We start from the raw sequence: 17,333 nt of genomic DNA on the forward strand, positions 1-17,333 counted from the left end.
CATCCTGCAGCAGCATGCAACAGCGCACAACAGCAGCGAGCACCACAGTCACACGGTAGTCCCAGCTACCAAAATTTCCCGAACTACATTGACCTGATTCCTGTTCAGCCCAGGATATGTAGGAAACCTCTAAAGCAAAGGTTCGGTCAAATTTTTTTAAAAAAATGCTTCACACGGAGTACTCGGACGGGCAAAAATCGCTCGCTTTATCTTTGCGCGAAAACCCTTCAAGTCTTCGTGCAAAGAGGAGCAGCTGTAAGCACGTGATTTTTGCTTCACGGACAATCACTCCAAAAGAAAACAAAAATAGTGACCAGTGACCTCGCTGTACAAATTTTCAATTTTTCATGACATGTGCTGCTAGTCATTTGTGGTTCGGCCCATGTTGCATTTAATCTTACCGATCGAAATACAAAGTATGTATGTCATGGTAATTAAACCGTAATTCGATCACTAAAAGAAAATCCAAAATATATATGCATCTTTTATGCTGGGTTGTGATATGTGTGTGATAATTAGGATAAGTAATTAAATTAAGGATGATTTTAATTTCATTTATTTGGAAAACAAAAAGAAAAGAGTTGAAAATCGGCTTGGGCCCAAAGATGAAACAAAAATAGGCCCAAAACCGGCACGCAAGTCCAGTCCAAGTCCGGCCTGCCCAAGCACTAATTCAAACGACGCCGTTTCAGGCAAGTCGATTTGAGCCGTCTAAGCCTCTTGATCCAACGGCCCAGGACCCCCTTTAGCAACCCGTTCCCAAACCCGACCCAGTAACCATTTCAACCCAACCCCTCACTTAAACCAAACGACCTCGTTTTAATACCAAACGACCCCGTCTCACCCCTCACCATCGGATCCAAGCCGTTGAGATCATCTGATCTAACGGCCCAGATCCAATCCTCTACTCCGTATATAAGCCTTCCCTCACACCCCACGCCCCCTATCCGAACCCCCCTCCACTCATCGTCTTCACCAAACACTGAAACCCCCCAAACCCTAGCAGCCGCCCTGATTTCCCTTTCACTAGAACCCGGCGGCATGAACGTCGATGACCACCTCCTGAACACCCTAGGACCATCTCACTCTCCTGAACATGGATCTGTTACCCCCTAACCTCGAATCACCTTCCTTCGTCTCGAATCTTCATTTGAAGATTCGAGTCGAACTCTGACTTATACCAAACCTCACCATCTTCGTACCAGACACTCCCCTGACCTCCCTCGTGACCAAACCAGGCTTGGTTTGGTCCGAATCTACCCACAACTTTTAAAAAACCAGATCTGAAGATCCAGACCCTAGAACATATGAACCTGGGGAATCTGGCTAGTCTTAACGGGGGTTTGAGGTCTAATAGACCTTAATCAAGGTGTTCTTATGTGAGAACACCCTGATTAAAGTTTGTTCGGCCTCAAATGGTCAAAGTTGAGTCAGACTTGGCTCAATTTTGTTTGGACATTTTTCGGTAAGTTTTTCTTTGCTTTTCTGTTTTATTCGAGTAATAATTAAGTTGTTAGCATGCTTTGTTGTGATTGATTGTTATTTCTGGTATTTTTCTTAATTCCTTCCATCTTTGTAAGGCATTTTATTTGGTCATTGGTTTGTCTGTGTGTGTTCTAAATGTATTATGTGATATACATGACCGTCAATTAGATTAGTCGTCAAATAAGTTAATTCATATAGGTTCCCAGTAATTGAACAAAGTTGTCTGAAGTCATTCGGGACTTTGTACGTGTTGTTTATATGAACGACTGATTATTATGTGTTACGATTAATATAGTCGAGTCGATGTATGTCGTCAATTAGTTTCAGTCATTAATGGTAACAACTTGATTCGTTTGTTTATTTCTGCTGTGATCGTATTTGAATCCCATTAGGAACTGAATTGTATTGCCTATTGGTTTTATTCAATTTGAATCAAAAACATCTAGGGGTAGGTTATAAGGGCAGTTCAGATTTTGATCTTAAATGGATGCCATGTTTATTTGGTTCAGATTGTGGGCAACATGCGTATGGTCAGCTGTTAAGGAATTAAAATAATTGGACAGCATGTGCTGTCAGATTATATTTCTGCTGCCCATACTTTGGCTAAATAAACAAGAGATTAGGACACTTAAACAACAAAAAGAGAGAGGGGCTGTCAGGGATTTCATGGGAGTTTTGTTATTTAAAATAAGTGAGTGGAAAAACAACAGGGAGGGGGAATTTTGAGTTGTCCAGCAGGCTGTAAAGTGCTGAGTTTAGGCTATAAGAAGGGGGATTCTTTTTTTGAAAAGTGAGGTTTTTTTTGCTGGAAAAAACTGAAAGAAAGAAACATAAATTCAGAGGATATTGTAACCAAACATTGTCTGTAAACTACATAAGAGCTCACATTGGTCAAGCTGTCTTGACCAAGTTCTGTTGTTTGCCCTTTTGAGCTGGTCGTGATTGTCAAACTGTTGGTGTGGTTAGTTTGAATACTCTGCTATTTTTTGCTGGTTCATTACTCTGTTTCTGGGACTGTTAGTTTGGTGCTCGACCAACTATTGGGTTTTTCCTTGTGGTGGGAACTGCTGTTGTTTGCCTGTGGACTATTACTGCATTGTTGCTCCATTGTTGTTGTGTGTCTGTTTTGCTGTTGTTTGTTGCATACTACTCAACTGATTACTCTCCTTCTTCCTTGGCTTTCCTTACCAGGTACATGACTAATACACCACCAATGTAATTTGAAAGTCGAGCATGAATACAAAAGAGAAGGGTTGAAGATGTTTATTTCATATGTAGACTGTTATATGGATTATCAGTGTAATGCATAGTAGTTTACATTTCTGTTTGGATACTGGCTTTAGTCTTCATACTTAGCAAAAATGACGATTATAGGGTAACTTGATCTTTTAGTATATGTATAGGATGATAGACGAAAGGCTTGACAATATGTTAGGTTATAGTTCAGAAACTAGTTATGCCTATGATTAACATGACTATGAATGCTTGAAGGCTGCCAATCATTAGTTAATTTTCTTCCTCTTTGATCAAATTGCCTTGTTATAACTAATAAACTCATTTTTGGAACAAAGAACCAGTTCAGGGCCTCAACCTCATGAAGGTCGAGCCCAGGTCGAAACAGACCAAGCAGGCCCGCATTGGATAAACAGTGGCCCAGGTCTGGCCCATCCCGCATGAGCTGGATTTGGGCCCATAATGTTCGATTAGCTGTCCATGTGCGTAATCACATTTTCTTATTCTGTAAAAGCATTTTGAATCCTGCTATAAATAAGCCTGCAAGCATGTAATTAACTAGGATTATCTCTGTTTTCAATTAGTAGAGACAAACGCGACAAGAAACGTAGTTGCTATAGGAAATCCTTTTAAAATAAGGACGAGATGAGCCTCGACAAGATAAAGAATAAGATGCAGGGCCCTCGTTAAATGTATATATCGAAGCATTTAGTTTCCCAGGTGGGTCGTTTAGCAAATCTCACGAACCTCCCAGAATAATAACGCGATAGCCTCTTTAAGCGCGTATTTAATAATCTTACCTTCTTAAATTCGGGTGCACATTTATGTGACCCAAATCCAAATCTTGACGGATTCGAGATGTGTTTCTAATCACGGGTACATTGATTGTGACGTGGTTCGAGATGCGTGTCCATGACGTCGCAAATTCCTTTTAATGAGACGAGTCTCGACAAACAAAAATGTACAAAGCTGCGGGGCCCTCTAAATGTATGTATATATTAAAGTATTTAGAATTCGGGATGTGCCGTTTAACGAATTTTTTTACGACCTTCCCCAAAATAACAAGACGCTAGCTGCTTTAGGCACGCCTTTAACAATTTATTTTCCTTAATTCGGGTGCACATTTATGTGACCCAAATCCAAATCTCAACCGAGTCGAGATATATCGATAACCACGGGTGCATTGATGTAACGTGGTTCGAGATATGTTTTCACGACGTTGCAATTCTTGTAAAATAATAATAACGACAAAAGCGGTTAAAAGTTAAAATTTGCACATAAGTTCATATTTGTATAAAATCGGGTAATCAAGCCAAATATAACAGTTGAGCGACCGTGCTAGAACCACGGAACTCGGGAATGCCTAACACCTTCTCCCGGGTTAACAGAATTCCTTATCCGGATTTTTGGTACGCAGACTGTAATATGGAGTCATTCTTTTCCTCGATTTGGGATTAAAATTGGTGACTTGGGACACCCTAAATCTCCCAAGTGGCGACTCTGAAATAAATAAACCAATCCCGTTTCGATTGTCCTTTAATTGGAAAAAACTCCCTTGTACCCTTGCGGGTATGTAAAAAGGAGGTGTGACAGCTGCGGCCTGCATACTTTTGTCAAATTTAAGATCCCGGATCTGTCCCTCCAATTTGCTTATGGTGGCTTTGTAGTTTGTCTCTTTTGCCAACCAATCCCATTGCTCTTGCGCTCCATCAGTGAATTGTTGGACATGGGACCTTTTTGCAAGCCGTTCGGGCTCTAGATGTATTTGTGACCTTTTACTGTACCAAGCTAGGTAACTAGGCTCCAACTCGCCTCTGGATAGATCTCGTACTTGAGTCTTTGTCTCTAAGAACCTACATTGATGCCAAATTCGATGCACCCTTTCTTCTGGGAAAGCAGCTTTTGGTTCCAATTCGATGACCTGCCGACTCAAATCCTCATCATGTGGGATGGTCTGGTACCTGCCTAACTGGCGTAGAACTCTATGCGGGGCATAAGGCTGAATGCTCCGGAGACTCATCAATAGAAGAAAACACACCTTGGCCGACATATAAATGACTTCACTGACCGAGAGCCACCCGAATATCCATTCAATCTTGTTTGCAGTCAGGGAGCTCAAGTGTGCAAACCATGCTTCCGTACCATCCGGGAACTCATAGCCCTCCAGCCGTTGTTCATGATTTTCAATGCATTCAAGACCGGTCATGCCACAGTTCATGTACCTTGGACGGAGGCAAAAGTGTTCCTCCATCCAGAGTTGTAAAAGCATATTGCATCCTTCAAAAAACTTTCCCCCTTCTCAGCAGACAGTTAGAACTTGGTAAATCTCTGCCAAGATCATCGGTACAATGGTGTCATTTGCCTTTTTAGTCATGAAGTCGGCTATTCCTACGAGCCCCAATTCTATGTTTCCATCTTTCCTTGGATAAATCAAAACATCCAGGAATGCCACTATAAAAGCCAGTCCCCGCCGAGCTTCCCACTTATCTTTTTTCCCCGAATGAGTAAGGCCGGTATTCGATATTTTAAAATCGCGGGGACTCCCGTAACATCGGTACAAGAAGTAGAATGTGCAGAACCCCTTGGCCAAATTTCCGTCTTGAACTTCCCTACTAATGCTTAGAAGGTCCAGAAACTTTTGAGGAGTCACTGTTCTAGGTGCCACCGGGTATTGGTTTCTGAGATTCCCGTTAAAACCAGCGTAACCCGCTATTTCTTCCATCGTAGGAGTTAACTCAAAATCAGCAAAATGGAACACATTATGTGTTGGGTCCCATAAGGGTATCAAAGCCTCAATTATATCCTTCCTTGACTTAATCTTCAGAAGCCCAACAAGACCACCCAAAGCTTTTATCACCGTTTTTCAACTGACTTCTCCCAAATCATTCCACCACATATGTAGTTCTAACGGGATTTCCTCGCGGACTGTGAAAGGTTCATTTTCAATTGTGCTCATCCTGTACATTTATTTAAGGTGATTGATTAAAAGATTGTGGTTTACTTTGACTCAAGAGAAAAACACCCATTTTCAAAAAACATTCTTGCGAATACAACCCTTCAACACCTCAAGAAAAAAAAAATTAGGGCTATTTTTGTTAATCACAGAATTTTTGAAAAAGGACCCTAGGTGGCTATTCTTGCAAAAATAGCCTTCCGGTGCCTTTTGGTGCATTTTTGGCAAGAATGGCGCCACCTAATTTATTTATGACAAAATAGCGACACTTCATATTTTTTGGGTTATTTTTGCAAAAGTAGTTAGACCCGATGACGGTTGTCTACGTATCCCATATCCAGTGAGAATCAAACTTGCATAGTTCAGCCCATTTGACGTGACAGAAAACACAAACTTTTGAAATAGCTTTTTTTTTTTTTGAAATTTTCGGCAGAGTTTCGGGGTATTTTGGACACCAGGTTTTTCACAGGCGAGTAATTTCCACTCTCTCACCTTAATGTGGTTTTTCTCAATTTTTCCCTTATTCTAGAAGTCGGTCAACATGCAGTCCGAATCAAATAAATGTGCAAGTAGCAAGCAAAATACATCAGGATGGTCTTTTGATTTCAGGTGCACCTGTCCTAGACGGACCCAGCCCCTGTGTTGAGTCCCCAAAGTCAAAATGCACATGATGCAAACAAGCTCTCCTACTAGGGATCTGGCATGAGGCTATGTTATACTAGGTTTGAAAACCTGAGTTTATTTGTTCTAGACCTGGCTTATCCGAGCGGACAGCTCGAGCCGGGGGAGGAGGGTCGTGCACCGGAATAAGAAGCTTCGCCAGCTTTGCAACTTGTCCGAACCTCGTTCTAAAATTGGGATATGACTCTAACCAAAAAGAAGTCACACAAAGTGCACACTTTCCAGATGATTTAGAAGACTCATAGAGAGGAGGGATTCGTAACAATTTATATACAATTCAACAATATCAAAGCGGTAAAAAGCAACATTTAGCACATTAGGCCCAAACATGTAATAAAACAAGATAATAAATAAAAGCCGAATATAACAATTATTCTAAGATCGAATTCTTGAACCCTGAACCAGAAGTTCTGGGTTCTTTTCCCCAGTAGAGTCGCCAGAGCTGTTACACCTCCTTTTTCACACCCAAAAAGGGTATAAGGGAGTTTTTCCAATTTACGTGACAATCGAAACGAGATTATTTTATTTAAATATTCAGAGTCGCCACTTGGGATAATTTATGGTGTCCCAAGTCACCGGTTCAAATCCCGCATCGAGGAAAGATTGACTTTGCTTTATAGTCCGCGAACACAATCCGAGTAAAGAATTCTATTAACCCGGGAGAAGGTGTTAGGCATTCTCGGGTTCCGTGGTTCTAGCACGGTCGCTCAACTATTATTCTTGGCCTAATTATCTGATTTTAAACCTATGTGCCTTTTAACTTTTGAAAATGGTTTTTACTTATTTAAAGAATTAATTCAAAATTATTTAAAACATATCGCAAACCACGCTACATGAAATGCACCCGTGATTCACGACACGTTCTGTTTGGCCTTGTTGAGAATTGAAATCGGGTCACATGTGAACACTCGAGTTTAATAAATAGAAGAGAATTAATTTTAAAAGCGCGCCTAAAGCAACTACAAAATTTTAAATTAATAACAAGGTTTGCGAGGGCCATGGAAAATTCAATTGATGGCACACCTCGATTTTTAAAGAGTTAAAACTAATTAAATAAGGGCCATAGGTTTTGAAATTTTTATTCGGCATGGCTGATAATTAGACATTTTAGCGAGTTTCATGCTCCTTCTTGCCTATGCTTTGATTATAAACTGTTACAAATTAGTCCCAAAAGGCTCATAAGTTATGCTTGATTGCAGGTTTGATCGACAAAGTGACAAAATATCAAAGATGGGCTCAAAAGGAGTAAAACCTGCTCAAATATCAAAGACAAAGTAAACTGAGGGCAAACAAGCCTAGTGCGGTCCGCACAAAGTCGAATGCGGTCGTACTAGGTGATTCAGAGAGAAGGCAAAACCAGACTTCAGGCAACGCGGCCGCAATACACATTTCGCGGTCTGCAGTGAAAGCTCCGCGGCCGCGCTATCATTTTGTGCGGTCCGCGGAAGAGAGATTCAGAGAGTTGGCAAAAATGGGCTTCAGGTAACGCGGCCGCGGTACACATTTTGCGGTCCGCGGTGAAGGCTTCGCGGCCGTGCTACCTTTTTGTGCGGTCCGCGGAAGGGAGATTCAGAGAGATGGAAAATGCCAAAGTTCAAGTCATGCGGTCCGCGGTCACGATTGTGCGGGCCGCGCCAGCTGCCTTTGCGACCGCGGTCCATTCTACGCGGTCCGCGGAGCCCAAGTCAGAGAGCCCAGAATTGAAGTCCAAGAGCCTAGCGCGGCCGCGGTCCATTTTATGGGCCCGCGCTGACCCCGCAGGGGTATTTTTGTCCCGTTTTTCCAGCCTAGTATAAATAGAACATTTTACCATTTTTAGGTCATCAGATATATCCAGAACTTAGTTGCGCTCGTGGGAACCTCATCTGTAGCCATTTTTTGGCATCTTAGCTTCAAATTAACGGTAGATTCTTGTATTTTCATTTAGCATTTAATTAATATGCCTTGTTCTTCATCTATTTCTCTATTTTCTTCTTCAAGCATGAGTAGTTAAACCCATTAGCTAGGGTTGTGGCTCAACCCTAGTGTGGGTAATTGATCGGTATTGCCATCTATTGTTAGATTGACTATGAGTGTTTGTTATTTGGGTCACTTTTATGGTTTAATCTATGAATTGGTGGTTGCAAACACTGGTTTGTGCTAAGTTGACTTGGCTCTTCTTGAGAAAGAGAGCCTAGGTCTCCAAAATTGACCCAACAAGGAATTGGGATGGACTCAAGAGAATTGATAGTCCCAATTAAAGGGTTAAACCTCGAGTGAGTAATTACGCAACTTGAACACTAGTTGCTTGAGCTAATTTGCCTACCCGTTTGGTCTCGAGAGAGTCAATTGCGCAAAATCACTCTCTCTACCGAGAGGTGTGAGAGTGGGTAAAATTGTACAACGGTTATAGCATAAGCCCCAATTATGTCAATCGAACTTTAGTAGCATCTACCCGTCAATTAGCCACCTAGGTAATGTCACGGCCCTAGTGCCTTTCTTCCCATTAGATACAACTTAGCAGTTATCTCGTAGCATAATCTAGTTTCAATTAATAGTTTGATAATAGTAGTTTATAATCAAAAACCTAAAAATGTATGGAAGTGACATTTGGAACAATTACACAACTCTAGTCTAGATAGATACTCGACTCCATTCCTAGCTCCCTGTGGAAATCGATCCCGACCCTCATATCGGGTAAAAGCTATTGTGACCCTCTCTTCCTACTTTTTAGTAGTGTGGAGTTGGTATTGATCAATGGCACACCTCAAATTACTTCTATTAAAAGGGTTTCTTAATCTAACATTCGAGCGCCATAAATCATGGATTTTGCTAATACAGCGCACCTCGATCTAACTAAAGGAGTCTAATTAATTGGTTAAAAGACTAAAGCACTTCTAATTTATTTTAAGCAAATGTCTAAACCAACTTAATAATTAGCGGACTTGCATTAAATAAAACAGGTTCGATTACTCGAGGATGGCTTGGGCCAGCAGTGGTCGTTAAATGGGGAGCTGAACTCGAAAGAAAATAGGCCCAAACATGATAAGGAATACAATTCCCCTATTCACAAAAGGGGTTCAAGTTCAAGCCCAAAGTAAACCAAAACTAGGTGAAGGGATGAACGCTAAAGGTATGGGACTCAAGGTTGAGTCCTTACAGAGCCAATAATCACTCGAAATCCAACGTGCCTTTGGCTCTAAACTACCCTTCAACGGCTCAAGTACCATTAAATTTAAACAACTTCAGCAAAGTAAGCAATAGATGCATTATCTAATTGAGCTGCAAACATACATAAAATTGAAATACAATATGATTAATGTACTAAAGGCTTCCATCACTTGAACACTGGAACTAATATCATGATTTTCTACATAGTGATTTTTACAGTAGGTATTCTAAACATCAAATTACCCAATAGCCCTTGAGTTGATTAAACTAAAAAAGAAATTCTGAACAGCCAAAATCATTAATGAAGATCAATCTGAAACTCAACATTAACTGAAATTAAAACTAACCTAGCCAAAACCCAAAGTAGTGTTATTTATCCCGGTTGAACCCCATAACATGACAGTACAAACACCCAATATTCGGCATAAAACGGTTTTAAACAAACTGAAACCAAAACCAAAAACAAAAGTCCAAATACAACCTCAACACAAATTATAATATCTATGGCATGAATAAATACAAATGAAATTGAAGAATCCTAAAGAAACATAGACATAGAAGAATTCTGAAGAAACATGGACTAATGTTCAATGAAATTGAAGTTCATTCTCAAATTCTCCAACCAGGTTACATGCTTCAATTTTTAGCTTCAACACATGAGCAAAAATCCAACAAAGGATACCTGGAGATAAAAATGAGATAGGAAAATGAGGACCTCGACAGTAACGAGCAGTTCAACACAACAACAACAACAATACTCAACTCTTCTAAACCATTTTTGGACTCAAAATGAACCAGAAGTTCTTTGAAGATTTCAGATATGGAGATTAAAACAAAAACAGGAACCCAAAGCCAATTTTTCACCAAAATTGCAAGAGATTTCAGTATTTTTAGAACTCAGCCGTTTTCTAAATTTTTCAGTGTTGTAATTCTCTCCAATCTGCCTTGAAAGAGAAGGAAACATGCCTTTTATAGAACACTTTTAGGGCAGCAGAAATGATTCCATTATTTTCTAATTACCTCTTTCCCAATTTTTATTCTTTCACTTTAACCCTGATTTTCTAGCATGTTTGTCAAAACAGTCCCTATTCCTACTTTCCTAGCAGCTTCCTAGGCAGTTAGAAATGATTCCCTCTATAAAAATACTCTAAATACCCTCTAAACCTCTGTTATTTGCCTTCAAGGAATCAATCATGGGTCAAACTAACCCAAGACCCAACCCAACCCATGGGCTGATATGCTAATAGCCCAAATTGAATCTGAGACCATAAGGAATGATCTCAGTTGGGAATTTAAGTAAAATAAACCCCTGAATTTAACAGATTTCAAAATAGACACTTGGAAACAATAACTCACAAACAAAACACTTAAGCTAATTGAAGCTATTAATAGTAAAAACAGTCAATGCATGAGTCTATTTTGATCTTTGGAACAATTAAATCAACTATCTAAACAAGGAGTCAAATTATACCATGACGATGATATGCTGATTCCAATCAAACATCAGAACAAATCCAAATTAAAGAAAGAAAAGAAATGGAATCCTAGTGACCTAAAGGCAAATTCAACCTCATCCCCTAACCAACTGATTATTAGCAAACTTAAGTCTATAACTAAATCATGCAATTAGACGAGAAACAAAACTCGTGAAGAAAGAAACCGGAAGAAGAAGAGGGGAAAGTCAAAAGGAAACCAACAACACGAAGTAAGAGAAGATTAAATCAAACCTGTTTCAGGTAGAAACATGCATGACCTCGAATTGCCCCTTTGCAGAAAGAAATGAACCTTTGAATGTCATTAATCGATTGCCCTTAACAAATGACAGTCGATTAATGGCGGTTTGGGGTTCATTTGACCTTGTACTGACCCAGAAAAGAACAAAGGGCAAAACCTGGGGTTTTCAGACCCCTGCTTCAAACATTGAAAGGAGACGAAAGCACATTCAGGGAGGGAAAGAGTGAAAGATTGCATGGTGTAGGCTTGGGTAGATTTTGGAGATTTAGGGTTTTGGAATCCAACCTTCGATCTCAAATTCGAAGAGTTCTGAGACGATTTGAAAGACACTGATGGTAGATTTGGTATGAAGGGGTGAAGGGTGGTAATTTGGTAATTTGGAGGTGGTTTAGGGTGGCGCCGCCACCTGAGGGAGTGAAGAATTTAGGGCGGCGGATTTAGGGTTCATGGAGGGTCTCTGAGTAGAAACAATGAGTGAGGGAGTCGATTGGGGGTAAGGCTTGTTCGGACACTTATATGAGAAGCTAATGACCAGTTCAAGCCCGTCTGATCAAATGAAATCGACGGCTCCGATGAAAAGGGTTGAAAACATGGTCGTTTGGTTAGATAGGGGTTTGGACTGGGTTAGGGAAAATTGGATTGGGCTGGATGCGGAACGGGTTTGGGGGAAATCGTTTGGGCTGTGACAAAAAGGCCCAAAATCAGCAGCCTTTCTTATTTTCTTTTCTTTTCGATTTCCAATTGTTTTTTCTTCTTTTCTTCTTTAATTAATGAAAACAAAAATTAAACTCTCAAATTAAAAATAATTTACAAAAATTAAACTAATTGCTTATCCTAACATTTACAAAATTAAACAAACCTCTAAATTAAAAGAAAAACTATAAAAATTTAAAAGTTAAAAGGTTAAAATGCAAAGTGAGTCATTTTTTGTGATTTTTTTATTTTTATATAATAACTAATTTACTAATTAATCTAAAATGTAAAAATAAATCCTAAATGCAAATGCAGAGTATTTTTGTATTTTCATGATTTAAATAATTTAAACATGCACAGAAAAATACAAATAATTAAGAAAATTCCACAAAAATTTCTAAAATGACAAATAATTAAAAGAAAAATATATTTCTTTGGAATTCTGCAGGAGTATTTTGTATAGGACAAAAATCTCACAATCACCTCCCTCACGCTGTAATCGCTATCCACTGCCCACTATAATAGAGAAACTCGGAACATTTTAAACAGTTACTTGAAGAAACTTATCCACAAAAATTGTGATCACTTCCGCCGTTTACTAGAACTTGGACTGGAGATCCGTTCACATGTCCTAGGAATCGAAGTGTGGAAGAAGAACTACCTCCTGTCAATGTGTGATACGATATAGCGGACTGCTTTTGAACTTGTAGGACCTGTAATTCTTCAGCCAAGAGATCTTCAGAGACGAAGGGCTCCGGTAAGATAGGCTCAATATCGGAGCCATCAATGAGAAGAAGTAAATGAGGTCGAGACTTGCACTTGTGGTGGGTGGTGGATTTCTCCTCACAGTAATAACACAGCCCACACTCACGTCAGCTTTGAATCTATGCATGTATGAGATGTTTGAGAGGTGGACGAGCCAAGCCTAGTGGAATCGATGTGGCTGGAATGAAGGGTGAAGAGGAGTTTTGATTAGGGCTGGGAAACATAGGAGCCCATTTGTTAGCGAAAGCGGGTAACACCGGACCTTTCTCTGCCTGGATTTTGTGCTCGTGGATGTGGGCCTGTTTAAGAGCCTCCTCAAAAGTTTTGGGCTCGTGGTTCAGTACTGAATTTTTAATATCCTCCCTAAGCCTAGAAATAAAGAGCTTCACCATCAACAGTTATTCTGAGATGTCATCAGTCTCGTTTGCGATTGCTTCAAACCTGCGCTGTAATTCCGACACAGTGGTGACCTGCCAGAGTTTTGTTAACCTTCCCTCCATTGACTCGAGTCCCTTCTGCTTAAAGAGGATCCTCACTTTCTCTGAAAAATGAGGCCAATCCACAAGTTATTTGTTCCTAAATAACCAACGATACCGTTCGAGAGCTTCGTCGTTGAGATAGAAAAGTGCTATGGTCAACTGTTGATCGGTCTCAATTCGATAGAAATTAAAATAGCGCTCTGCTTGGAATATCCAAGCCTCTAGATTGTCACCACGGAACCAACCGAATTCCATCGATGCTGGTTTGTGCCGGAGGATGACGGTCGCTGGTACATGTTCCTGTCGAGCGATCTCCGTTGTTGGATCTTGCCGGTTAATTTCTACCAGAGTTTTGTGCACCACGACCTCCATTAGTAGCTCACGCATCTCCGCCATTTCCTTGGAAAATGAATCTTTTACTTCCCTAATTGAATAATCGAATCATCTATAAATGCTTTATAAGTAATTTTTGGTCCTCCATATTGAAAGATCTCTTGATGAAAGCACCAATAAAACAATCTAAATAACAACTCACAAATAATAGAACTAGCTGATAGTATTGAACCTCTCAAACAAAATTACAATAGTCTAGTAATAGAAATTGCAACAGATAGTAAGGAACCCACAGATAATGAAAGGAGAAGAAGGGGTGAGGACAGAGATAACAGAAGGAGGTGAGAGGGTAGAAATTTCTGCAACAAAATAGCTTGCGCCTCCGTAAAAGCCTACTAGAGACATCTTGTCAAGCTCAGTATATGTTTACAAAGTTAGGCCTAGAGATGGGCTAAAAGCTGGAGAAAGAAGGAGAGAAGAGTCGTATAGGCGCACTTACAAGAGTAGAGTCGTACATGCTGCATGATAGAAGGTACCAACAGTTACGAGATTGGAAGAATTTCGATCACAAGCCGTGGTGTGAGAAAGAGGCCTAAAGGGGGAATGCCCTATCCTTTGGAATTATTCATAGAACAGTTGCCTAGCTGGCAAGGAAAGTACTAAAGTATTCGGAAGACATAAGCTATGAGAATGATAAATGCATCAGTCAACATTCGAGGACGAATGTTCCAATGGGGGGGAATGATATTACACCCCATATTTTCGTACGTGAAAGTACGCCATAAGTAAATTGATGGAAGTTAGGAAAATGAGATGTTACATCCCGCATTTTCGTATGTTAAAATTTCGTCGTAAGTTTGGGAATGAGATTATTTTGAGGTTATAAGCATTATGTTATTTCAAACCAGTGATGAGTAAATTCGTGAAGGTAAGGGGGTAAGCAAATCGAAGAAAATGAATTTCGTCGAAATTTGTCATTTTGGGATAAAAAACGGCCCGGGATAAAATACTCGGTATTTATGGACTATACCATACAAGGTACCACATGACTATAATAGTAAGTTGTATAAGGTGTATGAAAAGTTAATAGTTTTATAAGTAATTTGAGATAATTCTTAGTTATGTGGGGTAATTATTGATTTTAGTGGGAGATTAACCATTAATTAAAATAATTGATGGTTAATTATTGGACAAATAACGTGGCAGCAAACCCATCTAAGGATTGTGACTCATAAGTCACTATGATTATGTGGCAAGTCTTAAAAGCATGAGTCATACTCATTAAATAAAGAAGAGACACATATTCATTCTTAAAGAACATGAGTCTCATCCTTTTAATAAAGAGAGTCACATATTCATTACTAAGAATAGTAAGTCAAAAACTCATTCTTATATGCAAGTGATATGAATTCAAACGTATGTTTATGTGTTACAAACGTAAATTACATATGAAAGATAAGATCTTCAATAACTCAAAGCAACGTGAGATCTTGCAATTATAAAGGAGTACGGTGCAATTTTTCTCAAGAATATCATACGGATTTTTCCTACTTTGATCTTATCGTCACGTGTTTTGTCGTGATCCGATTGTCCGGAGAATCGGCTCAGGTATGTTAAGGTTATCCCTTCTTTCTTTTTGGCATGATCTATACGATACAAACGAAACGAGCAAATGTACAACTTCTATAAATAACTCTATTCATAGAAGTATTAGAGGTGCTCATGTTCTTGAATTTCGTTATGTCTTATTGTTCTATTGTTTGTTCATGGGTCTCAGAAAATACGTAAGTTGATAAAGTTTACTTCATGATATTATTCAAAGGCATAATGGTCTTATGACATTCCGAGAGATTTTATTGATGTACTTCTCATGCATTGCATTCATTTATACATGTACATTGACCTATGACCAGATGGCGTTATATACGCGTATATATGGGATATGAGAAAAGGTTACGGCGTTATATATGCACCACCACCTGATCAGCTGGTATACGGTGATGATTTTGCCCACAGTGGCCGAGATGATATTATGGGATGCCCTTAGAGGCTTGATGATGTTATGAACACATGTAACTATGCACGACTTGATATTTATACGCATATGCATGACACTATAAGTATTTCATGATTTACAGAGTTATCTAGACTTACAGGTTGAGTCATTTACTCTATATTTCTTCCATGTCTTTTATGTACTTATTTATGTACCTTACATACTCGGTACATTATTCGTACTGACGTTCTTTTTGCTTGGGGACGCTGCGTTTCATGCCCGCAGGTCCCGATAGACAAGTCGAGAGTCCTCCAAGTAGGCTATCAGCTCACGGAAGACGTTGGTACGCTCCATCTGCTCCGGAGTTGCTTGTTTGGTCAGTATGATTTAGAAGCGTATTGTTTGGTGTAGCGGGGCCCTGTCCCAAACTTTATGTTAGGTGTGTACTCTTAGAGGCTTGTAGACAGATGTCATGTATGCGGATGCTTGTATGGCCTTGCCGGCCTATGTTTTGAGTTTATAAATGATCATATTGGTCTTATAGGCCCATATATCACATGTGTAAGTTTTTATATCAGGTTGGGTCGTCCTATATTGAGTATTCTCCTATGTTTATTCTGGTTAGCCCATGACGGCCCATTTGCCAATGAAAGTACAATAAGAAAGATATGTTATGTTGGTACTCGGTTAAGTAAGGTACCGGGTGCCCGTCGTGACCCTTCGATTTGGGTCGTGACAAAAGTGATCTTACTACTGACTACTTATAACTAACTTTGGGCCTTCACATGCTGCTTGGTACATGTCTCTCTACACGTTTTCTTTTCCCAGGCTCAACAACAAAATCCGCTAACTTTCTAGAGGGAATTTTCACACGCTCGCTCTTCCTGATAGCAGTGGCAGCAGGTTGATTATTCTTGTCCTCCATGGCTGCCAAGGTGTCACCTATGTCATCAGTAGTATTCATAACAGTTGGCATGGCAAGGGGCACCAAGGCATGGCGCAGCAATGCCAAGGAATAACTAAGCAGCTAATAGCTGGGACAAGACAAGTTCGATCAAGACGTGCAAGATCAGTTCGTGGCTATGTTTTAGGCTATATGCCTGAATAATTTGATCATGCCCAAGTAGTTGTGGGTTATCAACTGCATTAGGATGAGATTGTATATGAAGTATGACAAGTGTCTAGTCTTGTGAAATGATAAGTATCGGTTAGTCATGAGATTGTAATATGAATTATAAAATGTACAGCATCTTCACTAGTTAAAAGAGAGAGAGAGTTCGTAGAGGGAAAAAACGAATCTAAAGGCTAAGAATAGTCTTTAAAAGAAAACTGAAAAGACCAAGAGTGTTCTCTTGTACACAATATTGTATTTTAAATTTGAGTTTCTTTATATGTGAGTTAAAGACAAAGTTGGAAAAAGAGTTCCTTACATATTGTTGCCTTGTGTTCTTCGTCTTTATATTCTGTTGTTTTTACTTTAGAAGTGTTGCCTATATATATTGTTCCTACAACTAAATTGGGTGAAATGCTACCTAGAATAAGTTAAGGCCAAACACATTGAAATTAGGCTAAGTATTGGGAAAGCTAAGTCAAGCGGGCGACTTGACTGCTGCACGGGGACAAACCTCAGGCTAAGAAAGCTTACCCCTATGACAACTTCCGTCATGGTGAAGGTGGGGTGATAAAATGGTAGTTCATTTGATAGATTTTCACCAACACGTCCAAGTCCGATCTATCCTATTGATTTGTTTCGCGTTCTTTTCTTTTTGGTCTTGGAGAAAGTATTGAAAGAAATTTGCAGTTATATATTGCTAGACATGAATATACAAGT

Source organism: Nicotiana sylvestris, chromosome 5 (assembly GCF_000393655.2).
Source record: "Nicotiana sylvestris chromosome 5, ASM39365v2, whole genome shotgun sequence".
In the NCBI taxonomy this organism is placed as follows: Eukaryota; Viridiplantae; Streptophyta; class Magnoliopsida; order Solanales; family Solanaceae; genus Nicotiana; species Nicotiana sylvestris.